This window comes from Spermophilus citellus (assembly GCF_964194105.1).
Source record: "Spermophilus citellus genome assembly, chromosome: 8".
Classification (NCBI taxonomy): domain Eukaryota; kingdom Metazoa; phylum Chordata; class Mammalia; order Rodentia; family Sciuridae; genus Spermophilus; species Spermophilus citellus.
Window position 1 is genome coordinate 32,679,819 of NC_138189.1, and position 26,253 is coordinate 32,706,071.

General features: G+C 40.0%; 1 protein-coding gene across 9 annotated transcripts in view; it reads right to left on the reverse strand.

Moving 5' to 3' along the window:
* APBB2 (amyloid beta precursor protein binding family B member 2) overlaps nucleotides 1-26,253 on the reverse strand; it is a 338,567-nt gene that overhangs the window by 258,502 nt on the left and 53,812 nt on the right. For all 9 annotated transcript variants that reach the window (XM_081303291.1, XM_081303294.1, XM_081303292.1 and 6 more), the window contains one exon: nucleotides 11,737-11,892. The gene's annotated coding sequence lies outside the window, so the exon portion shown is untranslated. The remainder of the gene's footprint in view (nucleotides 1-11,736; nucleotides 11,893-26,253) is intronic.

Sequence of the window (26,253 nt, forward strand, 5' to 3'; positions counted from 1 at the left end):
CACAGTGTCTCCACAGAACACAGACCAGCTCTGAGCATGGTCTATGCTGTCCACCCCTATGCTGAGGACAGTCTCCCCGTGCATCCACCCTTCCCCAATACCTCAGACACTTCACCATCACCCCGCCACGACACCCCACCAGCTCTCCCTCTCCCTGTGGCCCTACATGCCAAGTCACTTTGGGCCCTTCAAGGTTTGCTGCAGATCCCCCTCCATTGTGAACTCTCCCCAGGACGGTCTGGCTCACACCAACTCTCACCTCCTCAGCCTGTGGCCTTTACCACCCACACCATTTCCACTGTCCTATATCACGTTGGCCCAACTAGACTGTACTCCCTTGCTAAAAGAGAGGCTTTCCTTACTTCCCAAACCATGACTGCACAGGAGGCCATTAAATAACATGTACTAACCAAGAACCCCATGGCAAGGACGCAGGACTATGAGGGTCTTGATTTTTTTAATGCATTGACAACACATGGAAACTGAGGGCAGTCGCATAAAAATAGAATTTCTGACTTCTCTTTATAAATTGGAAGGCCATGCTGTGCTGGATCTTCATTCCCAGACTGCAGGGGCAGGTTGGCAGAGTGCTGGCTGGCCTTCTCTCTCCTTTATATCCCGGTTCACTGGTTTACTTTTCTGTTAGATCCCTGAGGAATTTGAGTTTGCCATCCCTGTATTGGATATTGGTCATCCTGAATTTTTAAATTACTAGAATTTGGAGAGAACTGAGTATTCACTGAAGATATTATCGGGTTTTCTCATTCATGATATCAAATAGAAAGGGCATGAATTGGGATTTTCTATATTATAAATATAAACAATTATATATGCACAAACACACAAATATCTCCATCTATATATATTTTGGAAATGCCTCTTTCTTCTCCCTAGTAGATTAAAATTCTTATACTCAGGTTTAAACACTTTGAAATGTGGGGCCCATAATTCTGACCATGACTAAGATTGAGACAATTCTATAGAAAGGCAAGGCAAAAATAAATATTACTTAGTCAGATGAGGTACTTACCAACCATTTTGGGGAATAAAAAGTTTCTGAAGTCCTTCTGACCTAAAAAAACAACACTGATTTTTTAAAAATGAAACATCAAGTATTATCTATTGAAAGATGGATCACTCAGGGACATCACAATGGGCTCATCCTCCAGACCACCAATGTCTAAACTATAAAAAGTAATTGTTATTTTCAGATCTATTATTAAATTTCAGTGTTCACTGTAAGACCAGAAGAGGTATCTTACACCACAGGAAAAGGAACATACCAGTTTCAGGCCAGCCTACCAAAAGATGAGGAGTCAGGCAGGTATTGGAAGAGTTTAAGGTAACATCTCCTTTGACCTATGACCTTTGCCTAGAGGTTTTAATTTATGAGAAAAGCAAACTCTGGACACACAAATCAAAAGCTATTTTGGCTTTATCTGTGCCCCAGTCATCACTTCAAGTCCAAACAGGCAGGTCTTGCAAAGCAAACAGAACCCTGATTAGTGCAATCAGAGCGTGGGGACACCAGGCCGCACCAGCCCTGTGGTCTGAAAAGCAAATATGGCTCAAGCCAAGGCTCCCTTTAAAGCAAACAAACTGAGCATAAATCACACCTTCAGACACACTCCAGGACGACGGGCTTCTCTGTGTGCATATCACACTGAGTAAATATCTTTTTCCCTAATATTTCTCAACTCAATGTTTTAACTAATAAGCTTTCAAGGGAATGCTTGCTAGCTTAACTTTGCCACTTTTCACACAAAAATCACCTCCTTCCTCTGCACTCGCAGAGGACAAGAAAGACAGACAAATGAATACTAGGAAAAAAATACACAATGTTTTCAAAATATTTAGGATTTTATTACATTAAAAATAATGAAGCAAAGAGGCCATTATCATAACCTTCCCCCCCCCCCCTCAGAAACAGTAAGTGGACAAAGTCAGAAAACTCAAATACTATAGAAAATAAAAAGAAACATTTTCCAGTGTACTAATGGTTATATCATGTCATTTTTAGGAGAAATAATTTACATACCAGCCTAAACACCTTTTTAAAAAATTATACAAAAGGGACCTGTATTATCACTATTCTACAAAACATTTTTTTTCAGTGTGTGTGAGCGCGCAGGCACAACCCACCACATGTCCATTTTTTAACATGCTGCAACTTATACAAATAGTTTTAAGTGAACACTTTTGTGAAATCGATAGTGACTTTAAGTCTTGAAACACATCACAGCTACTTTCTGATTGTCTACTTTAGAAGACAAAGGAATCTCAAACCGTAGTCTTTTTTGCAAATTCTAAATATCACAACAAACTTTTGTCACAAACTGCATCACAGCACAGGTAGATAGCCAACCCTCAGCAAACCAAGTCAAGCTCTTCTCCATAACACAGCTCCATGAACCCAGCCAGAAACGGCTGAGAGCCAGGCTGGAGGTCAGCCACGACAGTCTACAGAGGGTTCTGTGTGGCCCACGTCTTACTTCAGTAGCTACTACACCCTTTGTGGAAAAGGCAGGCACAACCACAGGGCTGCCATCTGCTAGGTATTCCGCCAAGAATACCTACTACCAGCTGAAAATTGAGACAAGCAGAAGATGGATCAGAGTTAAACACCTGGGTCCCTCACCACTGTCAAAAGCTAGGCAGCTACCAAAGTAGTCACAAGAAGGACAAAGCAAGCAGAGTGGGCTCAGGGGGACTCAGGATGCTCTGGCTTCTCCAAGTAGCTATGTGGACGTAGCTGACTCTCCTGACAACCAAGCTGCCTTTGGGAACCTCACAGAAGGCTGAAGGTTGTGCAGGGCGGGGCCCCACATCTTGCTATGAAACCAAGAACAACTTTCCAAACACGCCCCGCATTTTTATTTCCAATTCTGAGGCATTTTTTCTCAGGTAAAAAATGCTTGAAAGGCCCTATCCACGGACACCCACTTAGCTTTTACTAATTTACCAATGATAACAACATGCCACCTCTCCAGATTAGCCTACATTCATAGTTACCACTGTCTCCTTGGAAATTCCAAAGCATTCTATTCATATATTTCTTTGGACCTTTATTATCTCATTTGTTATTTTTAAAATGAAAGCCATACAGAGACAGATACATAGAGAGTTTACCATACGTCAACCACTTTATAGGCAGTGCCTTTATTTATAAAGGAATATCATGTAGTTGGGAGGGGACCTCTAGATTCAAATTTAAATAAGTAATGTCAGATTTGGACAAAATCATTTGATCTCTCCGATTCTGAGCTTCTTTAGCTATGCCTCTCTGACATTATTGTTGTGGGGTTAGATTAAATGAGGTCTATCCCAGCCTCCCGCAGCCCCAGTGAGAGCTCAGGAAGTACTTAGGGACTTAGCATCCTGGACACGCTCAGTAAAATGCTACTCGCCCCAGAGGGCTGGCACTGCAGCTGCCTCCCCAGTGTGAAGAAGTTTCATTCAGTAGCCTCCAGCGACTACCACCACAACCTTCCAGATGGGAGGCCTCATCACCATCCCTTGGAATTTAACAGAATTGGACAGAGGTAAGGAAACTAACTTAGCATGTTATCACGCAGAAATTCATGCCTGCTCGAGATCAGGAGGCATTTCCAATCCAGTTTCACAATCATAAGTCAAGAGCCTAACGTCAGACATTTTATTTCTGAGATAAATCTTTGGTAAAATCACTAATTACTGTCTAACTTTCATAGGCAGGATGACACTCTACAGACATCAGGAAAGAGCCATCGTTGCTACAAACTAAGCATCTTCATGAAAATTACCCTGTGAAACTAACATGGAATAGTTACTAAGACTCTAAATTCTGTACTCGAAGGGCTTTGGCTGAATAATGATTAGAGTAAAAACTGTTTTCTTTCCTTCTCAAAAAAAAGATACAAGGGGTGCTGACACAAAACAATTTTCTAATGCAAACTATCTGATGTTGACACTCATTGTTTATAAATTACTGGTCTGGATACTGTCTATGTGGAAGCATTCAATAGACTATTTTTGTTTATGAATAGAACTGGTAATCAATAGTTATTTGTGCAGATAATAATTAATTTGGAAATTTCAGTTTTGAACAGTTATCATGCTATGAATATAGATCTTGATTCAACAACCTAATTAAATGTTTCATTCATCACAAATCAGTATTGAGAAAGTACTGTTTGTTCTTACATCAGCAATTACATTAAAATACATAGCAACTCACATACAGTATCTTTGAAAGCTTTTAAAGAAAACCTATATTTCACAGAAAAAATAATAAAATAAAATATAAGCCAAATACCAAATGATATAATATTCTAAACTCTATTAATATACTTATGGTAAGCATCTTCATTACACATTGACATAGAAATGTGGTTTCTACTAATGATACCAAGTTCCAGATATTCTGTTTATTCTTGTATTGAGTCAGCAAAATGTAAGTTAACCTGATTATTTTTTTTCGGGGGGGGGGGGGATGGGGGGGAACGGGTGTTGAAGATCAAACCCAGGGCCTTGTGCACTTGAAGCAAGCACTCTACCAACTGAGCTATATCCCCAGCCCAGTTGAGCTGATTTTAATCAATTCATGATCAAAAAATTATTGGCTAGAGGCTTCTCAAATTTAACTGTACCACAACTTAAACTTCAGAGATTCAGTCCTCCTGGACCCCTAACTTCAGTCAGCAAAAGGCTGCCTTCAAAGTTAAGAGCAGTTAGGAGGTCACCCTTCAAAGAAAACCAAAACTCCATCTTCCTAAAATATTACACTAGGCCCCTCGGAGGGCCCTTCTGTGAAGAGGCTGCAAAGATGTTCTTCTCCCCGAGAGAAAGAAAAGAAAATTCAAGGAGTGACTATATAGACTCATGACCCCCACATCTGGGGTTCTAGAGATAGAAATGAAGGCTTACCCTTGAATTTTTCTTTTAAATGAATGCTAAAAAACAATTCCATGCTACTCTACAGATGCATTTTTATGAAGTGACATGGAAAGTAAATGACTGCCCAGGAAACTAAAAGGGCCAGGTAACAAACACGTCTACCCATCAAGCTGATCTACAGGTTGAAAGGGAAGATTACAAAGAAAGCAGGAAGCTGAGAAGCCACCCTGGAGAAAGGAGCAGTTGGGAAGACACAGACTGAACTAATGGAACTGCTGAAAACAGGCTCCAAACCTGACTGGGCAATTTTGTTTGTTTGCTTGCTTTTTTTTTTTTTTTTTTTTTTTTTTTTGAGAGAGAGAGAGAGAGAGAGAATTTTAATATTTATTTTTTAGTTTTCCGCGGACACAACATCTTTGTTGGTATGTGGTGCTGAGGATCGAACCCGGGCCGCACGCATGCCAGGCGAGCGCGCTACCGCTTGAGCCACATCCCCAACCCCTGACAGGGCGATTTTTCAACCGAAGTCCAATGGAAGAATCAGTGATAGCTACAGGCCACAGAAGGGAAACGTCTCTGAATGCCACCAAGGCTAACTTAAGATTTTTTTTTTCAAATTAAAAATAAAAGCCATGCCCTGAACAAAATAATCACTGTACTAGAAAATAGTCAACTAGAATACAAGCATCGCAAAAGCAATAACTTTTTAACCCTTCCTTTTTCAATCTTTAGCCACTTACAATTTCTACACTGTTGTAGCTGAAGATCAGATATAAATTTGCTGTGTTCATATTTCTAATATAATCATGCTAATGTTTTAACAGTAGTCTAGTGAGAACTATACTCATACAAAGAGAAAATACAGTAGGTGAATTTAAAATACAGATAAATTCTAATTATAATATGAAAAATGTTCAAAAACCATATGGAATGACAGTATGCCATCAAACCTGGACACTTTAATTAACAGATTTTTCTATTTAGTAAAATAAGAGTTTTATGACACCTATCTTTCCCTGTATGACATCCAATCCATATCATCACTAATGAAAATTCCTGAAATAACCTACCAGACTTGTATATCCTTCAGTCAGGAATTTTGGCAATGATTAGGATGGAGGTGATGAAAAATTTAACTTGTTTTATACAAATGGACAACAGGCATGAAAATGCTTACCTCCTTTAAGAAGAACAAAGCACTGTTCAAGGTAATAGAGGGCTGGGTGTGTAGCTTAAGAAACAAGATAAAGTATTATATATAGTAACCTGAAAAATGCATCTATATTGAAAAATGCATTGTCTTCTACCATTTTAAATTCATCACTATTCCAAAGAGAAATTACCAGTGACCAGGACTTTTAACAGTGGTTCAAAACAGAAAAGGAGAGGGAATAATAATAATAATTTTTGAAAGGAAGAGAAATTGCAACTCAAGCCTATTTCTTGAACAAACCCTTTTCATAGAAAAATTGCTTTGCAAAAGCCAAGTACAGTGTGGTGGAGACCCAAGGAAAGGCATATAAACCCAAAGAACAGAACTGTCGGTCTAGAAACGAACCCTTACATTTGGACCAACTGATTTTCTACCGAGGTACAGAGACAATGGATGGATAAAGTACAGTTTTTTCAGCAAATGGTGCTAGGATGGTATGTGCTCAAAATAGACTAACATAAAATGAGCTTAGACCCACACTTCTCACCATACATAAAAGTTAACCTCAAATGCCCCAAAGATCAAAATGTAAGGTCTAAAACAAAAGTTCTAGGAAGAAATACTGGAGAAAAATCTTTGTGTGCTTTTATTAAGAAATCATGAGTTTGAAAAGATAAAAACTGATAAATTGAGGCTCATAACGGTTAAAAATTTTTAATCTACATAGGGCACTCCTAAGGAAAAAAAGTTTACACACACGGTTTCCTACACTGAATCAACACATTAGTTAAAATTTACATTATTTCATTGTGGCAGGGAAAAAAAAAAATAACACCATTAAGAAAGTGAAAAGACCAGGAGAGAGACTGGGGAAGAAGGTACAAATAGCACATCCAATAAAGGACCTACATCCAGACTACATGTAGAAAGAGATGACCCAATATAAAAATGGACAAAATATTTGAATAGGCATTTCCCCCACGTAGGCACAGCAGTGGCTAAGAAGCTCACCGACTGAGTAGATAATGAAAAAATCAATTTCATGATTACCATTTTTTGGTCCTTATCAAAAGTTAACATAAGAGTGATTTTATTAGAAAGTCCAAACTATCTTTGTGCTTCTCATGTCACAAGAAATAAAACTTGCCCCATTTGCAGATGACACTTGTAATACAGAAAATACTAATTCCACTTTTATGTATAACTACAATACACCAATTAAAAAATCAATTAACACTGGGTACAATGATGCATGCCTATTCTCAGCAGCTAGGGTGGGCTGAGGCAGGAAGATGGCAAGTTCGAGTCCAGCCTTAGCAACTCAATAAGGTCGTAAGCAACTCAACAAGACCCTGTTTCAAAATTAAAAATGAAAAAGGGCTGGGGATATAGATCAATGGTAAAGCACCTCTGGGTTAGATCCCTAATAACCCCCCCACAAAAGAGATCAATTTTTAAAAAAGAAAATATACATAAACAATTTTAAAAAACTATCCGTACTTATAAACTAGTTCAACTTGGCTACAGAAAACAAAGTTATTATACAAAAATCAACTGTACTTCTAAATAATACATTAGCAATAAATAATCTGAAATGAAGTTAGAAAAACAACTCCATTTGTAAAGACATCAAAAAGAAAAAACACTTAGGAATAAATTTAACATAGACATAAACTCATTGGAAAGCACACAAGTGTTGAAAGAAAGACCACCTAAAAAAATGAAAAAAGCATCCCATATTCATAAATCAGAACTCTGAATATTAATATAGGGATTCAATGCAATCCCTATCAAAAGGATGGTTCAACATTCAAAACCCAATTAATAAAAGCCATCATATAAATAACTAAAATAAATATCACTAGGTGAGAAAAACAAATCTGAAAATGCCACTTACTATATGATTCCAACTATATGACATTCTGGGAAAAGGAAACTGGAGATGATAAAAAGATCAGGGATTCAGGAGAAGGTGGAGAAGGATGAATGGGTAGAACACCGGAATTTTTTTTAATATTTATTTTTTAGTTGTAGTTGGACACAATACCTTTGTTTTATTTGTTTATTTTTATGTGGTGCTGAGGATCGAACCCAGGGCCTCACACATGCTAGGTGAGCACTCTACCACTGAGCCACAACCCCAGCCCCTGAACACTGGAGATTTTCATGGCAGTAAAACTATTTCTTTTTACTTATTTTCTTAAATTTTTTTAAAAAAATTTATTCTTTTTAGATATATATGACAGTAGAGTGTACGTTGTCATATTCTACATACATGGAATATAACTTATTCTAATTAGGATCCCATTCTTGTGGTTGTACATGATATGGAGTTTCCCTGGTAGTGTGTTCATACATGACCAAAGGAAAATTATGTCTGATGTATTCTACCCTCTTTCCTATTCCCATTCCCCTTCCTTCCCTTCATTCCACTTTGTCTAATCCAGTGAATTTCTATTCTCCGTGCCCCACCCCCCTATTGTATGTGAGCATCTGCATATCAGAGAGTACATTTGGCCTTTGGTTTTGGGGGATTGGCTTATTTCTTTTAGCATGATAGTCTCCAGTTCTATCCATTTTCCAGCAAATGCCACAATTTCGTTCTTCTTTATAGCTGAGGAATATTCCACTATGCATATGTACCACATTTTCTGTATCCATTCAACTGTTGAAAGGAAAATAGGTTAGTTCCATAGCTTAGCTATTGGGAATTGAGCTGCTTTACACATTGATATGGCCACATCACTATAGTATGCTGATTTTAAGTCCTTTGGGTGTATGTTGAGTAGTGGGATAACTGGATTAAATGGTGGTTCCATTCTAAGTTATTAAAACTATTTTTTTATGATATTATAATGATGGATACATGCTATGATATTTTGCAAAGCCCACAGAATATACAACACAAGGAGAGGACCTAAAATAAATTATAATCTTTAGTTAATTACAACATATCAATATCAGCTCATTGATTATAACTAATTTGCCACACTATTGCAGATATTAATAATAGGGGAACCATGCAAAGGAGATAACACGGAAACTCTCTATACTTTCTGCTCAATTTTCCTATAACCTATTCCCCCACAACAAAGTCTATGAATTTTTAAATAAGCCAATAATGTTATCAATTTCAATGATAATAAAAATCTAACATTCAGAAGAGAAAAATAAATCTTGAAAATTCACTGATGCACTTGGAACCTGCTTGGAACAGAAATCCAACTGAGGTTTGGGTGAGGCGGCTGCTATTACCCTGTGGCGTTAAACTCTGGGCAGCTTTCTGACAAGTTCTCATTTGGCTGCTCCTGAAACAATTGTATTTACAGTAAATAACAAGATTCTATTACTAGTGATGCTCTGAAATTATCTTCCTTATCTGTAATTTGCTTTAACTATAGGGTTCTGGAGAGCCCTCCTTTCTTTTAGATTCAAAAGCAAACAACTGAATTAAAGGGATTTTTTTTTAAATGTTCCTAAAGTCTAAATCTCACTTCTGCTTTGTAAACAGCCCTCTCTGCTACTCTCTCCACCATGCAGCAGAACTCAGAATTCCTCCCCAGCTCCCACAGAACTGTGTTCCGGCTCTAGTAACATACCCTCCTATGGTGTGTGAGCTACCTCCTGGCCTGCACCCCACACCCTGCACCTCTGAAGGAAGGCCAATGCCACAGTCATTGTATTGAGAGCCCAAACCTAGAAACAACTGCTAATCAGGAGGCTTTGGATGTATGTTACCTCCCAGGCTAGCAAGTAATGAGAGATGCTGATTTTAGGCTAAATTGGTGACCAAAGTTTGTACATGTGTGTGCGCATGCATGCACGTATGTGTGTATGCATGTGCATGCATGTATATAAATGTGTATGTGTTTGTGTGCATATGTGTAAATATGTATGTACGTGTCTCTATGTTTATGTGTATATGCATACATGTTCCTCCCTCTCAGCTGCTTTCTTCCAACCCCCTATTCTGATTTTTTCTATGGTGACTTAATTCTCAGAAAGTCTTTCCCCAGTGTTACGGTTTGATTATGAGGTGTCCCCCCAAAATCTCCTGCATGAGCAGGCAAAATGATCAGATTGTGAGAGCCGTAACCTAATTAGTGTATTAATTATTTGATGGATTAATAATTTGAAAGAACAAATTGGGTAATAACTATAGGCAGGTGGGACGAGACGGGAGGAGATAGATCAGTGGGGGTGTGTCCTTGGGGATCATATCTTGCCTCCCTGAGTCCTCCTAATTTGCTTCAGGGCCACCAGGAGAGGAGCAGAGAAGTCAAGCTCTTCTGCCATCATGTTCTGCCTCACCGCAGGCCCAGGGCAACACAGCCAGTCAACAACTCTGAAACCATGAGCCAAAATAAACTTTTCCTCCTCTAAGTTTTTTTTTTTTTTTTTCAGGTATTTTGGTAACAATGACAAAAAGCTGACTATTGTACCCACATAAACACAAAAATTACCACTAGCAGCTGCCACTCAACAAACTTACAGGAAGGAAAAACTTCTTTCCAATAGATTGCTGGGATGAGAGTACTGGTCAGTTTAAAAAACTGACCACTGCCAGGTGTAGTGGCACACACCTGTAATCCCAGTGGCTCAGGAGGCTGAGGCAGGAGGATCATGAGTTCAAAGCCAGCCTCAGGAAGTTAGCAAGGCCCTAAAGCAACTCAGTAAAAAACCTGTCTCTAAATAAAATATAAAACAGGGCTGGTGATGTGGCTCAGTGTTTAAGCATCCCTGGGTTCAATCCCTAGTACCAAAAAACAAAATAAAAAAACTGACCATTGTGACTGTGGCTGGCCAAATTTATGTCACATGCCTAAGAGAAAGTCAGCAGGGTCACCTCCTCTAACTACACAGGTTGAAAATGAGGCCAGGGTAACTGCCCAGAGAAAATCTGGGTGACTTAATAAGAGAAGGCAGCAGATGTTCACCATTTTATGGTTCTCAGTGACCACTGATTCCCTCCTTCCTAGCAGGTACATGTTCACTGCTTATTATTGCTATGCAAGTTACCTGGTGTCTGTAGTGTCTGGCCTGCACAATACACTTCCTAAAATGAAATCTCTTCCCCCTTAGTGCCACACAAGGGCTATCCATGCTATCTGGTTCTCCTGGTCCACAGTGAGGCTATTCTGCATTTACTTGAATGCCCATTAGATTCAGGAAATTTCTCTTCTCTTGTCCTCTTTGACTATCTTAATGTCAAATGCACACACTGCTGAAAACAAATGTGGGTATATGTGGATAACATGGAAACTCTCAAGTCACACACAGCCAGAAGCACCCCAACAGAAATGACCTACTTTTCTGAATGTGAAAACACAACTGAGCGCACATTTCTGAACATACCAGTGCAAGCCCATGAGTGAGGATGTGGCTTTCTCTCCAAAACAAAGCCACGATCACTGAGGCCCTGGTGGGTGACCCCTGCTTGTGGCTTTTTCCATATTTGGACGGAGGCTCTTTCTTCTCTTCTCTGAGAGACAAGGGGAGGATGAGAGAGATGATGGGACATAAGAGAGGACAGGAAGAGAAACAAAGGAAGACAACACCACACTCGGCAGAGAAAGTTGTCCCGTGTGCCACTGAATGTCCTAGGGATCATTATTTGGGCTTGTCTCAAAAATGCTTATGGAAGGAGCCAAACAGTCTTCCCTATCAACCCAATGTACTTTATCCAGCCTCTCTTATTGCATACCAACCTGAGTCTGCGGAAGTTCTTGTCTGTCTCAGCTTTTCAGAAGAGCTTTCTTTTATGGATTTTCCATCCGGCCAATGTCTCTGCTCCTCGGCTGGGCAGATCCGACCACAGCATGCTTGGCCGGCAATCGCAGCGACTCACCCACGGCAGCTCCAACCTGGAGGGGCAGAAGCCAGAAGCCATCATGAGGACTCTTATTCACAAACTGCCCCTCTCTCTCAAGGGTACATAGTTGGCAGGACAGCCTCAAATACCTTCCAAATGTTTAAAATCATTAACAAACAGAGGCAACAGCGTAGGGTATCCTAAAGACACGTGCAGGCCACTCTCAGGGGAGGATTGGACTACTCAGTCATTATTGAAAAGGTTTGGCCACACAGTTATGCTCTGTTGGTGGAAAATTTAAAAGCCAGATGTTTTAATTAACCACGGAAAACACCAGCTACAACTAAAATTTCATGAACACACTGATCTGCCCCATGGAAAACCACAGGAATGTTCTGGCAAGGCTCAGTCGGAATTCTTGGGACACAGAGGCCTGGAGTCATTCCCCTTAGGAACTCAAACAGAAAATTAACTTGCTCAATATGTTTCAAAAAGTAAAATGAAACCCAGATTTAATCTCAATCAAACATGAAAACATTTCAGGACTTCAAAGGACACCACCAAAAGACACAGTGGTGGAGACCATTAAAAAAAAAAAAAATTCTAATGTGGTCCAGGATTTAGAATATATTTACAATGCAGTGTGGACGTTGTAACAGAAAATTTTACAGGCTAAATAATCCAAAGGGGAAACTAATGATCTTTCATTTCGAAACCAATACTCAACAAGTTAAATCGTAAATATTATCAGATGTACAATAATCTGGTAAAAGGAATCTCTTCACCACCCTGCTGCCAAACGTGTGGCCTTGCCCACACTGGATAGCTTCAGCTGGAGGAATCAGGGCATCCAGGAGTACATTGTTAAAATGACATGCTTGCTGGTGCTGCAGCCAGCAATGCTGACACAGAAACACAAATAAGAGAAAGGAATTAGTGAGCAATAGATTACAAGAGCTGATGGATTAAGAAATCTTCGTTTGTCAATTATAGTAATGGTTATGATGTTTACACATGCCAAATATTGAAAGCCTGTTCAAGAGGGAACAGGACAAATGTTATTTTCAGATACTGGTCCACAATTCTATTTCTGTAAGTCAAAACAGTCCCTGTAATAAGCATGCCAAACACAATATTTCATTAATCTCTGCCTTTGTTTGAAACCTCAGTTTCAAAAACCATCATGAAAGGATCACATCCAGAAAAAAAGGAAAGATATCAAGTTTTATATTATATAGTAGGGTCCCAGTTTCATTCTACAAACTGGGTGTGTATAAACTAAGGACACCAAAGTGTGCAAAATTACACTTCTGGAAGCCACATGTATTTCTTTTTGGGTTCTTTCCAAATTTTCTACAATATATATTGCTTGTACAACTGAGATTTTTAAATAAGGGCTTTTTTTTTAAGAGTATGGGAATGCAAAATAAAAACAGGATATCTATGCCATATTAGCCTCATCTGTAGGTTGCCTCTTGTCTGAATAATAAGAGCTAATAAATGAAGAAGCATGGTTTAACTTAAGTCAGTCCAGGGTAAGCATCATCAATTCAAAAATTCCAAAATCCAAAATGCTCCAAAATCTGAAACTTTGAGTGCCAACAAGACACACAAGTAGGAAATTCTATACTATGAAACTTTGTTTCATGCACAAAAATATTTAAAATATTATGTAAAATCATTTTCAGGCTGTGTGTATGAGGTACATATGAAACAGACAAATCCTGCATTTAAACTTGGGTCCTTTCCCCAGCATGGCTGTTCATGAAGGCATTTTTTTTTTAAATCCAAAAACAAAAAAATTCTAAAATACTTCTGACACTCTGCAAAGTGACACTCAAAATATAGTTCTTAATTTAGAAGTTCAAACTCCAGTGTCCAGTTATTAAATTTATTTTAATAACTCAGGATTGAAAGTGGGCCCTTTGCCTAGAATTGTGCAAAAAAAAAAATCTTTTTCTTTAGTTTTGCAAACTTGCCACAGAGATCACATTGAAACCTATCACTGACAAGGCCATACAACTGTCACCTAACTAAAAGAGCTCCCCCTGGGGTTACTTACTGGTTCCACAGCAGCAGGGCCTTTGGCCACACCTGCCTCCCTTCTGATCCTCTTAGAATCCCAAAATACACAAAGCACAGGGTAGCGGGGACCATGGCAATCTATCACTCCAAGAAGACCATGCCCAGAGAAGTAAAATGCTTTTTCCCTCAATCACACAGCCAGGAAGCAGGGGTGCGAGTCCAGGTCACCTGCCTTCTCTCTGATAAGCTCTCCTTCCACCCCAACTTCTCAACATGCACCCTCGGAGACAGCATTTGTATGAATCACACACATACACACACATTAAATTCACTTCAGCAAAACTTGCAGAACAGACAGAAATCTGTTCTACCAAAACTGAAATGCAGACAGGAAAAATAGTGAAAACCCAACCCCAGGCTAATAGACATGGCCCCGGCCAGAATGCATTCAACAAAAGAAACAATGGCTGCACTGTGTCTGGTAGCAGGTGTCCTCAACAGAAACTGCCTATCACATCCAAAGTCCTACTACTGGTCCTGTTGATAGCAGCTCCGTCCCCCTGCTCAGAGTGGGACAAAAGGTTTTCAACAAGATAAAACTATACCTGTGCCAAGCCACCTGCGAGAGACAGGAAAGGCTAATCCATGAGAGTCACCTGACTTACGGCATCAAGTCCTGGCCTCTTACTTCTACAAAGGTGACCCAAGGGGAGGATGTCAGTAGTTTTGAAAATTCAGAAAACAAGTCACTAAAGAGTGAAAATAATCCTGATACTTCACATCTTACGTTTTATACAACCTTAGAAAATGAGGTTTTTTTTTTTTTCTTCATAATTTTTTTCTCTGAAACAGTGCTCGCCTCCAGTTCTTTCTTACAGTGCCCAGGTCACACGAATCAGAAACCTAAGTCACAAAATGTGACTAAGCCTGAACAGCAAGGGAAGCAGAGGACAGATGGCAATGGCAAACTCAAACCCGCCTCTCCCCACTGTGCACCAGGACAACAAAGGCGGGTACAACCGTATCAGGGATGATGGGATCCAGCTTTGTAACAGCCTGCACATTCACAATGGCTCTGTCCAGCCCCGGCTGAGGAGGCAGGCACCGGCTGCAAAGAGAAAAGGCTTTCTTTCCACCCTAAACAGCTCTTAAAGTCCCCACCATATATTTCCATGCCTAGACCCTGAGGGCCCACAATACAAACCGTGGTATGTCCCCTCCTGTGGCTCAGTTCCAACACTACAGGCGACTGTCCACAGCGGGCAAAAGGAATTCAATTCTTATTGAGACTTCACAACAAAATCAGAGCATTGTAAGCATTGTTCAGCCAACTCTTTAAAGTCATCCATAAGATAATGACTGTAAGTTCAAATTGAGCAGTCTGATAGAATAAACTCTGACCTACCAACCCCACACTGGACAAAATCTTGCTGAAACCACCAAATTATCTTTCTCAATAAAAGGGTAAATAGGAATGAGAATTAGCTTCACAGATTTTAAAATCCTTCATTACTAAGAACCTTGGCTCTAGATCGTGGCTTTGGCAAGGTGCACACCCAGATATTGCTACCGTTTGAGAACCTTACATGTTTGGCCAACATTTTCAATTATCACAGGGAAGGTTTCTGCTTCCTGAGCCTATTCCAGAAATATCCATTGGATCAATTCAACTCTGCTGGAATTTTTGCATCAAAATGACCAGGCAAGGGTTGGAGATGTAGCTCAGTGGTAGAGCACTTACCCCACATGAGCAAGAGCCTGGGTTCAATCCCTAGCCAATAAATAGATAGATAGATAGACAGATGACCAGGCAAACAAGAAAGAAAAAATATATTAGAGAATACTTCTCTCACAGCTATGAAATTTATTTTAATAACTTATACTATTGACAAATTTACATCTTCAAGCATTTAGAAGAAAGAAGAATATGATTGCTTAAAAGAATAAGAGCTAGTTTTAAAAACATTTTTTCCCCCTAAAAATCTATCAGGCTCTCATCACAAGTAACCGAAAAAGGACCACTGTGAATAACCCAAACTAGCACCTAACAAAGTTTGTGGCTGAAGATGAGGACAGCAGTTTGGGAAAACCTGCACATAGGACATTTTCCTGTCACACTCTCAAGTAAAGAGGGTCTCAACTGTGCAGAGGGGAAAAACTAATGTTCATTAATATTCTAAAGGCCGTTCTAGAACAAGGGAGGAAGAAAGCAACAGATTCAGAGATTGTGGTTCCAGCTCTGCTACCTACGACCCCAGGCTTTCTGAGGTAGCTCACTTACCCTCTTTTATCTTTGTCCCATCGAATGTCAAACTGGGAAGGCATCATCAGTCAACCTCGTGGAAACCAACTAGGAATGATCATAAAACAGCCCACCACGCATCCATCCAACAAATATTAACTAAGAAAATACCATGCTGCCTGCAATGGTACCGTGAATGAAGGAGGCACAGGCTCCTCCAGGCAGACCTGCACTGAGCGAGGCTGGATCTGTGCAGAGGCACAGGAGACCTGGGAACAGCAGGCAGCAACTTATCAGACCACCAGACAAACACCAACGTCACCTTTGCAACAAGTCCATAAGACGGGTCATCACTAGAACTGGGATTGTGGCTCAGTGGTGGAGCACTTGCCCAGCAGGTGTGAGGCACTGGGTTCGATTCTCAGCACCACATAAAAATAAAGGTCCATCAATATCTAAAAAAAAAATATTTTTTAAAAAAAGAAAAGTCATCACTGAAAAAAAATAGATGTGATTGTTTGTTTCAGTTATTTAACTGTTAGGTCATTCATTTAGTAGGTTTTTATGGAACAATCACTATGTGCCAGGTACCATTCTAGAAGCTGGAGATTTGGTGCTACACAAAGCTTTTGCCTAATGTAGCTGATATTTCAGTCATTCTTCATCCACGTGAAATGTGAAATAGATGTACTAAATACACACAAGCAGCCATGCTGCTTCTGTGGCAATGTAATAGTGTAATTTTTTTAAAAAATCAAAGTCTCCATACATAAACCTTCAAGGAAAATGCAGTAAACATTTTACTTCTTATTTTAATCTCCAGGCCACATTTTACAATGTACCAAATAACTGCCCCTGTTTGAAAGGCACTTGTAGATTTGAGGGATTACAGCCTGTGTGTATCTTGGCATAGAGCAGCGCGCTCCCCACACTTCCCCCCCAAGGAAAAAGAACACATGCTGGAATCTGGCCAATAACAACCCCAGCTTTAACAAGGGGAGTATCAGTTATTTTAGAAGCATTTCCTGCATTTTTCCAAAGAGTTAAAAAAAAAGTCTGAAATATTTATTTTAGAAACTAAGCTCAAGTTCAATTTTAACATGCCAAATGTCTGTCTCAGCAAAGTTTCTATTTAAAAAAAAAAAAAAAAGCTTTATTTAATTTTAAGAAGTCCTGAGAACCAGGCTGTCCAGGACATAATCCACACTGCTGTCCCAAAATTCAATATGGGATGGAAGGAATGGGGCTGGTGAAGGGTGAGAAAGAGAAAGAAAGGTATGAGACTGAGAGCCACATATTAATCTCTGGGACTAATAACTTAAACACACAAAAGATACGCAGAGCCGGTGTTCCAAATGCATAGCAAGGAAGACAGTCAATACCCAAGTAAAAGTAACACCAAATGCTACTTGAGTCCAGAGCAAGGGTTCTGATTTTTCCTAAAAAAAAAAAAAAAAAAAAAAAAAAAAAAAAAAATACAAAGCCAAGTTCTCTGACATAGCAAGCCTGGGGTAGCATCTGGGAAATTTTTTTAATTATTATTTTAATTGTACCCAAATGATGCTGATACACAGCCATGGGAACCACTGCTTTACTGTATTTACTTACTGAAGAGGACTGGAATATTTTTATTTTAATAACAGACAACTGTTTTGCTAAGTGTTTTCCATTAATCTTTACATTCATCCTGAGGCAGAAACTGTTATTTCTATGCTTGTTTTCAAGGAGAAATCTGAAGCGTAGAAAAGTTCAATAATCTGATCGGTGTTACATGGCTTTTAAATTAAAGACCTGATGCAAATACGTGACAACGAAACTCACCATTATATACAACCATAATGCACCAATAAAAAAATAGAAATAGAAAAAATTTTTTATTTTATTTTATATTAAAAAAATAAAAAATTAAGTGCCTGAATTTTTAAAAATTTTTTTTAGTTGTCACTGTTTTAGTGTTTATTTTATTTATTGATACGTGGTGTTGAGAATTGAACCTGGTGCCTCACACATGCTAGGCAAGGGCTCTGCCACCGAGCCACAACCGCAGCCCAAGGGCCTGGATTTTTTTTTAATGTTTTCTTACTTGTAGATGGACACAATATCTTTATTTTATTTTTTTATATGTGGTGCTAAGGATCAAACCCAGTGTCCCACACATGCCAGGCAAGCGCTCAACCACTGAGCCACAACCCCAGCCCAAAGGCCTGGATTTTAATCCAGGTCTTAGCTGCCCCATATTTTCTTAACATTCTGATCTGGTGAACTTTAGGAAGCTATCATGTCTTTTCTACTGTATTCTAAGGATGTTACATGACTACTCATCTTAACATATGACACACATTAAGGTTTTAAATACAGAATATAAATCCCCAAATTCAGTAATGTTTTATAACTTATAAGGATGTTGTGAAATCCTATATTAAACATAACCTGTTTAGTGCATTGGGGAAGTACTTGGTCAGGTCTGCAGTTCTTCTGTGTACTTCAGGAGGGGAGAGCCCTGCCATGAAGAGGGCTCTGGGTTTGATCCCCAGCACTGAGGGCGGGGTGAGAATAAAAAGAGCGAGAGAGAAAAATCAACTTAAGATCCATAAAAGGAATACTACTGCTATCAGGGTATAAATAGAGCTGCTTTATCAACTCTAGATGTTTACCTAGAAGGACGCTGGACACGGTGAAGCCAGATTATTGGAAATTATTGCCAAGGCCAGCACCTTTTCACAACCCCGTGCTGGGAGTGTGACTCCTCTGTCTAGACTGTCCTACTACCACCATGACTACTCTGATATATCAATTATAGCTTCAAGGCCCACCCCAATTGTTACCTGCTTCATGAAATCATCCCAAATGCCTTGCAGAAATAATTCTTGAAGGCTCTGTGATTTTCAGGACTTCTTACAAGGAAAGCAAGCTGTTTACTGCAGCAACACACATGCCTGATCTTAGGCAGTCTCTGCAACGTCTCACCTCCTCACTCCCTGGAGGTCTGAGCTCTGATTCTCCTCCTCCTCTCAGAAAGCTCTTTCCAGACTCCATCTTGGGTTCCTTTCTACCTGACCACTAGATCATCAAGGTGTTTGAAAAGCTTCATGCCAACCCTCTTCATGCCTCAAACACACCTTTTGTAAGTGACTTCAACCACATCGCTGGACTCAGTTATCAAGTGTATTCTGATGGCTCCCATCTACCCGTTGACATAGCACCCACTCTCTCATCAAACATCTATTGAAATATCCCCAAAAGATCCCAAAGCAGCATCCTGTCTCCAGGCTGGACTTCTGTTGCCCCGTCTATGCACTGCCTGCACCACAGCTCCGGGGCTCCTGTGCCCCTCATGCTCTAACCCATGTGGCATCTGTCCCTACAGGCCCACTTCTTCCCATTTTCACATGGGTAATATTGAGATGTCTTATAAAAAGTGCTATCTTAAAAAAATTGGCAATGTTTTTCTTAAAAATACTAAAGTAGAAAGTTGTTCTTTCGAATGACAGCATCTCAAGAGTCAGAGTGAAGCAGAGGTTATCTCAGTGTGTGTCCCCTTCCATTGCCCTGCGACAGCGCTGCCAACAGAACCCTCTTCCATGATGAGAACGCTCTGTACCTGTGCTGTTCCATACAGCAGCCACTAGCCACGTGTGCCTTGGAAAGTGCCTATTATGGCAGAGGAACTAAGGTTTCGACTTTAATTTTAATGAATGAAATGTACCTACATGTATACTAGCTTCTTTGTTCACCATCCTCTCTGAATCTGAGCCCTGTCTCTGGCATCACTTTCTTCTTCCTGAAATACATCATTTAAGTTTCCTAGCTAATTTCCGATGTGGTAAAATGTTGAAATTTTTTTCCTGAAAGCATATTTTAGCTTTTTCTCGAATGACAGTTCTGCTGGCATACAATTTGTATTTTCTTTTAGTTTTGTTGTTGTTGTTTGGTTTTTGTGGTTGTTGTTGTTTTGTTTTTGTCTTCTGCATCAGGTGATTGTACTGAGGACTTCATGCATGCTCAGCAAGTGCTCGACCCCTGAACTACAACCCCAGGCTGCGGTGCTTCTCTTTTCTGCCCATAAGTTACTTGAATTTAAGAAATGCTGGTCATTTACATCCTTCATAAACTCTCTGGAAATTATTCATAGATTAAATCTTTAAATATTACTGCCCTCCATTTGCTCTTATTATCTTCTGGGACCCTGAAGAGACCTCACTGTGGCCCTTACATCCTCTAACTACACTTGCATGTTTTGTTTTGGTTTTTTCCTCCCTTCTATGCTATGTTCTATTAATTTCTTCAAGCCTTTTTTCTAGTTCATTAATTCCCTCTTCAGTTGAATTCCTGCTCTAATTTATTTAGTTTTTAGTTTCCGTTGTTACAAACAGTTGAGTGTTTTGTATGTATGTTGGTTTGGTCTGGTGCTGGGGATTAAACCCAGGGCCCCACACACTCTGAGCCCAGGCTCTACCACAGAGCCACACACCCAGTTCATGTCTCGTCAATTTTTATATCCCATGCTAGTGGCACTTATTTGATTTATTAAAATACTTCAAATATAGTATCAGATAATTCTAACATCTAAAGTCCTCTGGATTCTAAATTTATTGTTTTTCTTACTCATTTCTGGTTTCTTGTTTTCTAGAAGGATTGAAGATCTTTGATTCTGAACTCATATTTGGCTAAACTGAGTAAGACACGTTCTTTCAAAAAGGATGAGTGTTTGCTTCTGCCCAGAAGCCAAAGAACACCATCTCCTTGGAGCCACTCTGGCTCTTTTTACAGTTCCTAGTGGAATGCAGCTCTGCTACCTGCACCCACGGCTCAGTCTCCAAGCCCAGTGGTGACAGCAGCATTTGCTCTTGAGGCAACTTGTCTTTTGTGTTTATTTCTACCTTAAGCACCAGCTTTTCAGTCTTAGCTTTCCCTGTGAGGGCTGGCTGATCTGAATGAAGTGGGAGACTCTGGAATTGTCTTAGTTCCTTTAATCCCAGAGGTACATTAAAAAGGTTTTACCCAGAATATAGTGGGGAAGCGTGTGATAGTATCTAGCCCACCATTCTGCTAGAAACATAAGCAAAACTAGTCTTGAACTAATTATCATTTCCCCAAAAACCTACTTTTCCTCCTTTGTTGCATAGTTTGCGATAGAGCACCATTTACTCTTGCACGAATCTTCAACCCAAAATTGTTGGTTCCAATGATCCCCCCTCCTCTTGCTTCCACTACTGCATGTGCAACGAGGCACTAGGTCCTAAGGTGTTGCTTGATCAAAAATGGATTTGTATTTATGCTTCCAATCCTGACACTGCTAGTGTAATTTTAATCATCAAGGCCAAATAAAAATAAAAGAAGCAGATCTAAAGCCTGAATCAGGCATTCTGCTAAATGAAGGTGCTTCACATGAAGGAAGCTTAGACCACGGGGACATGGAAGGACAGTTGAGTTACACGGGGATCTCAGAGGAGCTGGCATTTTGGCTGTCAGAAACATAATCACATTTTCCAAGAGAGGTTTAATTGGAGTCAAACAAAATCATCTGTCATGATAAATTAGCGTTAACTTGGATTTTATTGGTTTTGTAGTCTTATTTGAATTTACTCTATAAATTTGTCATTGTTTTATAGTTATGTAAGAGCTAGAAGCATAAGGAGTTTATACCTAGTTTTATGTTCAGGCATATTTAAGCTACTTCACAATAAAAATATTTATTATGGTGGATTTGCAAGACATTTTTTTTCCTTTAAATAAAGAGGTCCATAAATTCCTGAGATTTAAGGAACACTGGTCTTCATATACTTTGCCACCTTTGATGCATCTGTCATTCTCTCCACAAATGAAGAGAGAGAAATGGAACACAATAGCACAAGCAAGAAGTCCCTAGCTAAGCTCCCATTTCTCCCCTTCTCCAGCTGCTGGAATTGGGTCCTCACTGCTTAGTCCTTAGAAGCAGCACACTCTGTTCCTTTTCTCTAATGGAGGTGGTTTCTAATAAGCTCCTACCATCACCCACTTACATTAGAATTTGTAAGTGACACAAAGGAACCTGGCAACAGCACAACTAACGTGTCAAACAAAGGACAGTCCTTGCCTTAAGGAAGTCCATTTCCTGGCTGGATTCAATAACCAGGAATTTGGAGGAAGGTAGCATTGTTTTTTACTGAATGAGTACAAGAACTGCCAATCATTTCTTTTTAACTTTTTTTTTTTTTTTTTTTTTGAGATGGGATCTCACTCAGTTGCCCAGGCTGGTCTCAAACTTGTGATCTTCCTACCTCACCATCCTGAATAGCTGGAATTACAGGCATATGGCATGGTGTCTCATTCTGACCTCAATTTTCTTATTCTTTATGGGCCTTCAACTTCCAGATAACTCATTTTATAAGTCTTGTGGCCAAGATAGAACCTCCTCTCTCCAATGTATTTTCCTGTGTGTTTCTCCTCCCACAGGGTCTCAACTCAATCAGAACCAGGAGGGGGGGGGGTCACAGAGCATCCAGACAGTCCCTTACCAGACAGAGGGGGCACACTGGGGCTTGGGGTCACACAGATGACGGCAGGAACAGTACCCACTTCTGCCAGGTCTTGGCACCCCATCCAACTTGGTGAGCCATTTTAAATCACAAGTTTGAGCAAGACTAGAAATTAATGAGTTCAGTCATCACTAAACTTCATTTAAAAAAATAAATCTAGTCATGTAACTTGACATTTTGCTAATAATAATCAGAACATCTCTCGCTTATGAATCACCAAATAACATTTCAATAAAAAATTCATGAAAGTTTCTCAAATTCTAAAACTTAATTCTAAGATACTTAAATGGAAGTTTATTTTTTTTTTAAATCAGAGTATATTAACTACAAGTGGGGGGGGTAAGACTAACTTCTGATTCAAAAAGAAAAACAGAATATTCTACTGATAATTTAAAAATAAGCTAGTAACCTCAGGTAACTCTTATTTCAGTAATTCTTTTTTTTTAGTATTTATTTTTCAGTTATAGGTGAACATAATACCTTTATTTTATTTTTATATGGTGCTGAGGATCAAACCCAGTGTCTCACGCATGGTAGGTGAGCACTCTACCACTGAGCCACAACCCCAGCTCCTTCAGTAATTCTTGAATCCAGATTGAAGGCGGGACACAAGAGTTCACATCTTTAACAAGCACAAGTGACTACAGTGCTGACAGTCCAAAGGCTACTTGATGGGAAACACTGGTCTACTTCATGTTTTTAAAAATGAAAATAATTTTTATGCTCTTTCTACCTAGTCAAGAAAGTTAAAAATTTTTTTAAAAAAAGAGTAAGAGAAAATCCAAAAGCCACACTACCCAGACAGTCAGACAGACATGGCGTTACCCTTCAAGCATGTGGAAAAGTGGCTTCAATGGAAGAGCCACATTCCTAGACTCTGGCCTAATAAATTATGCTGAGAGCTGCTGCTGAGACTTTTTAAAACCAACTCAAAGCATAAATGGAACTCTCACCCCATGAACAGGTGAAAATCAAGTCACAGACCAAGACAGTGTCAAAAAGTATCTGTTTAATTAGGAAGCGATTCCTGCCCCAGCTGGAAAACCATTCAACCACAGCAGCAAATCACCATCAATACCGTGGCATCCCATTTCCCCTCTGCGGGTTTCCTCAGGGCATTAAGAACGGCTGAGTTGGAAATGGAACCCTGAGTGTTATAATTATCACTTTTATTGGAAAGCTCATCTTATATTTTCGTAGTTCCTAAATTGATGGAGATGGCTTTAGTTCTCACACTTTTTCAAAGAAAACTGAATTTTGGAAAATTATATACATTATCCATTTTAAACCAAGTCATGTTTGTAAGAAAAACCTTCTACTAGTACAGACAGGGAGGGGAAAAAACAGAGAGGGAGGCATAGGAGGTACAATTAGTTGAAAAAAAAAAAAATCTAAAGTAAAGAAGTCAGGACCCAAACATAGTTAAAAATATAGACAGTTACTTGATGGTTCGGATACTATTAACATAAAAGAAAAAACTCCCAAAAGGAAAATTCTTCAAAAGGGAACTAGGAGACCTCCTGAATACAGTGAGGAGGAGGATGTTTCCACCCCAGTCCAGCTTCATTCATTCACTCGTTTTTCTTTACTTCTTTCATTTTGAGACATTTAGCAGTGCTTTAATTTAGTCAAAAGAACATCTTTGGAAATCTTACGGAAAAAAACTTCTATTTGTAAACTAACATCTGCAAAGTACACGATTTTCTGTCACAGACAGGGAGCAAGGCACTGTGGAAAGTTCGTGGGCTTTGGATGTGAAGGAAATAAGTTCAAATCGCTCATTATCCATGTGCTCTTTCATCAGTTAACTTTCTGAATGGGCTTCCTCCTCTAGAACACGGGAACCATCCTGTCCACCTTCCAGTGGAGCAGGGATTAGGAAGAAAGCATTTAACCAGTCAAGTGCCGTGGTGCACCCCTGTGATCCAGCAACTCGGGAGGCTGAGGCAGGAGGATCAAAAGTTCAAGAGCAGCCTCAGCAAAATTCAGTGAGACCCAGACTCAAAATAAAAAATAAAAAGGGTTGGGGGTATAAATCAGTGGTAAAGTGCCTCGAAGTTCAATCCCCAGTACCACAAGAAAGGTAGAAAGGAAGGAAGGAAGGAGGGAGAGAGGGAAGAAAAGAAATGAGAAAATAAAAGCACTAACATGGTGACCAGCAACAGAACAAATGGCCCTCGCAGTTTTCACATCTGCTGCATTTACATGAGGGCAGCATAATTTTCTGGTGAGGATGGGAATGTCTAGAGCAACCTTTCCCTGACTATGCCCACTCTGTTCCAGGCTACAGGACGCTCCACGTGAGAGCCTTCCCCCAGCTATCAGCTGCCAGGCTTGCTGCAGTCCCAGGCTTGTGGGATGCTGTGTCCTGTTCTCTCCCGAGGTGAAAGGAGAGCCCTTCTCCTTGGTTTTTCCAAAAGGGAAGTACATTTGATCTATCCTGGAGCTATAGCAAAAAAAAGCCGAAGAAATTACCCCCAATCTTCACCCTAGAGCAAGCGAATCTCAGTTTACCCACAGGGGGAGAGTGAATGGCTAACAGGAGAGGTAGGGCTGTAAACTGGCCCGCCATCCCCATGACCCACCAGTGCACACAACTGCCCTGGGGCAAGCATCCTAAAATCTGGATTGGGCTAAGGTGTGCCCAGAAACAATGCAGAGTCAGTGCAGAAGGAAAATGCCAGTTTCAACCAGATTCCCAGGGCCCTTAAATAAGAGTAACAGACTCCAAAACCCATTTCCAAGGTTGTCCTCCCTGTCATTAAAACAGGTGGAACAAGAGCATCAACTCTGGAGCCACGCTGCCTGGGTTCAAAGCCTGGCTCCATCCTATCCTAACTGTGGCCTTGGACACATCCTACAGGAAGGGCATTATGATACCACTTAACCATTAGGGTTGTTTTGAGAACTGAAGGAGTTAGCATATGTAAAAGCACCTGAATTAGTTATTACCAATACTAATAAGCATTATATCATTTCTTATAAATGAGACACAGGTGGCAAGAGCATACTCTCTACTGCTCAGAAAGGGACTCCAGTATCCTTAAGTGGCTACACCCAAATCAAAATTCTAACAAAGTTCTATCAAATACTGTCCATGCATTAAGAAGTCATTCAGGTTGTTGAAAGCAGTGTCCCTAAACCAGAGTGGCATCAGACATCTGGGGAGATTCTCCTTAGGTCCATGTCTAAGCAGCAGGTTCTAGTTCGCAAGCCAGAATGTGCATTTTGACACAGTGGTGTCACTCTAAATGCCCATCTAAAGGAGAAAAGCTGAAATCAACTCCCAACTCCATAAGATGAGCATTTCTAGAAGGATGGGGATCATTGACAGGCATTTAAAGGGTCTCACTGCCCACACAAAAAAATGCCTGTCTGCCCCTTGAAATTCCCTTGGCAGAAGCTTTCTACAGCATAAACCACAGCTACATTATAAACCAGAAAAGGAGCTAGCACTGACGGAGCATCCTCAACATGACAGACCTTCATATCTGTCCTGGTCCCCACAGCCACCCCTTAGCCCAATTCCTGTACAAAAGAAGAAACTGAGGAGCAGGGAGACTCCCCAGCAGAGCCACAGCTCCATCCGGCTGTGTCTGCCCACTGCGTACTCCCTAGACAAGCTCCA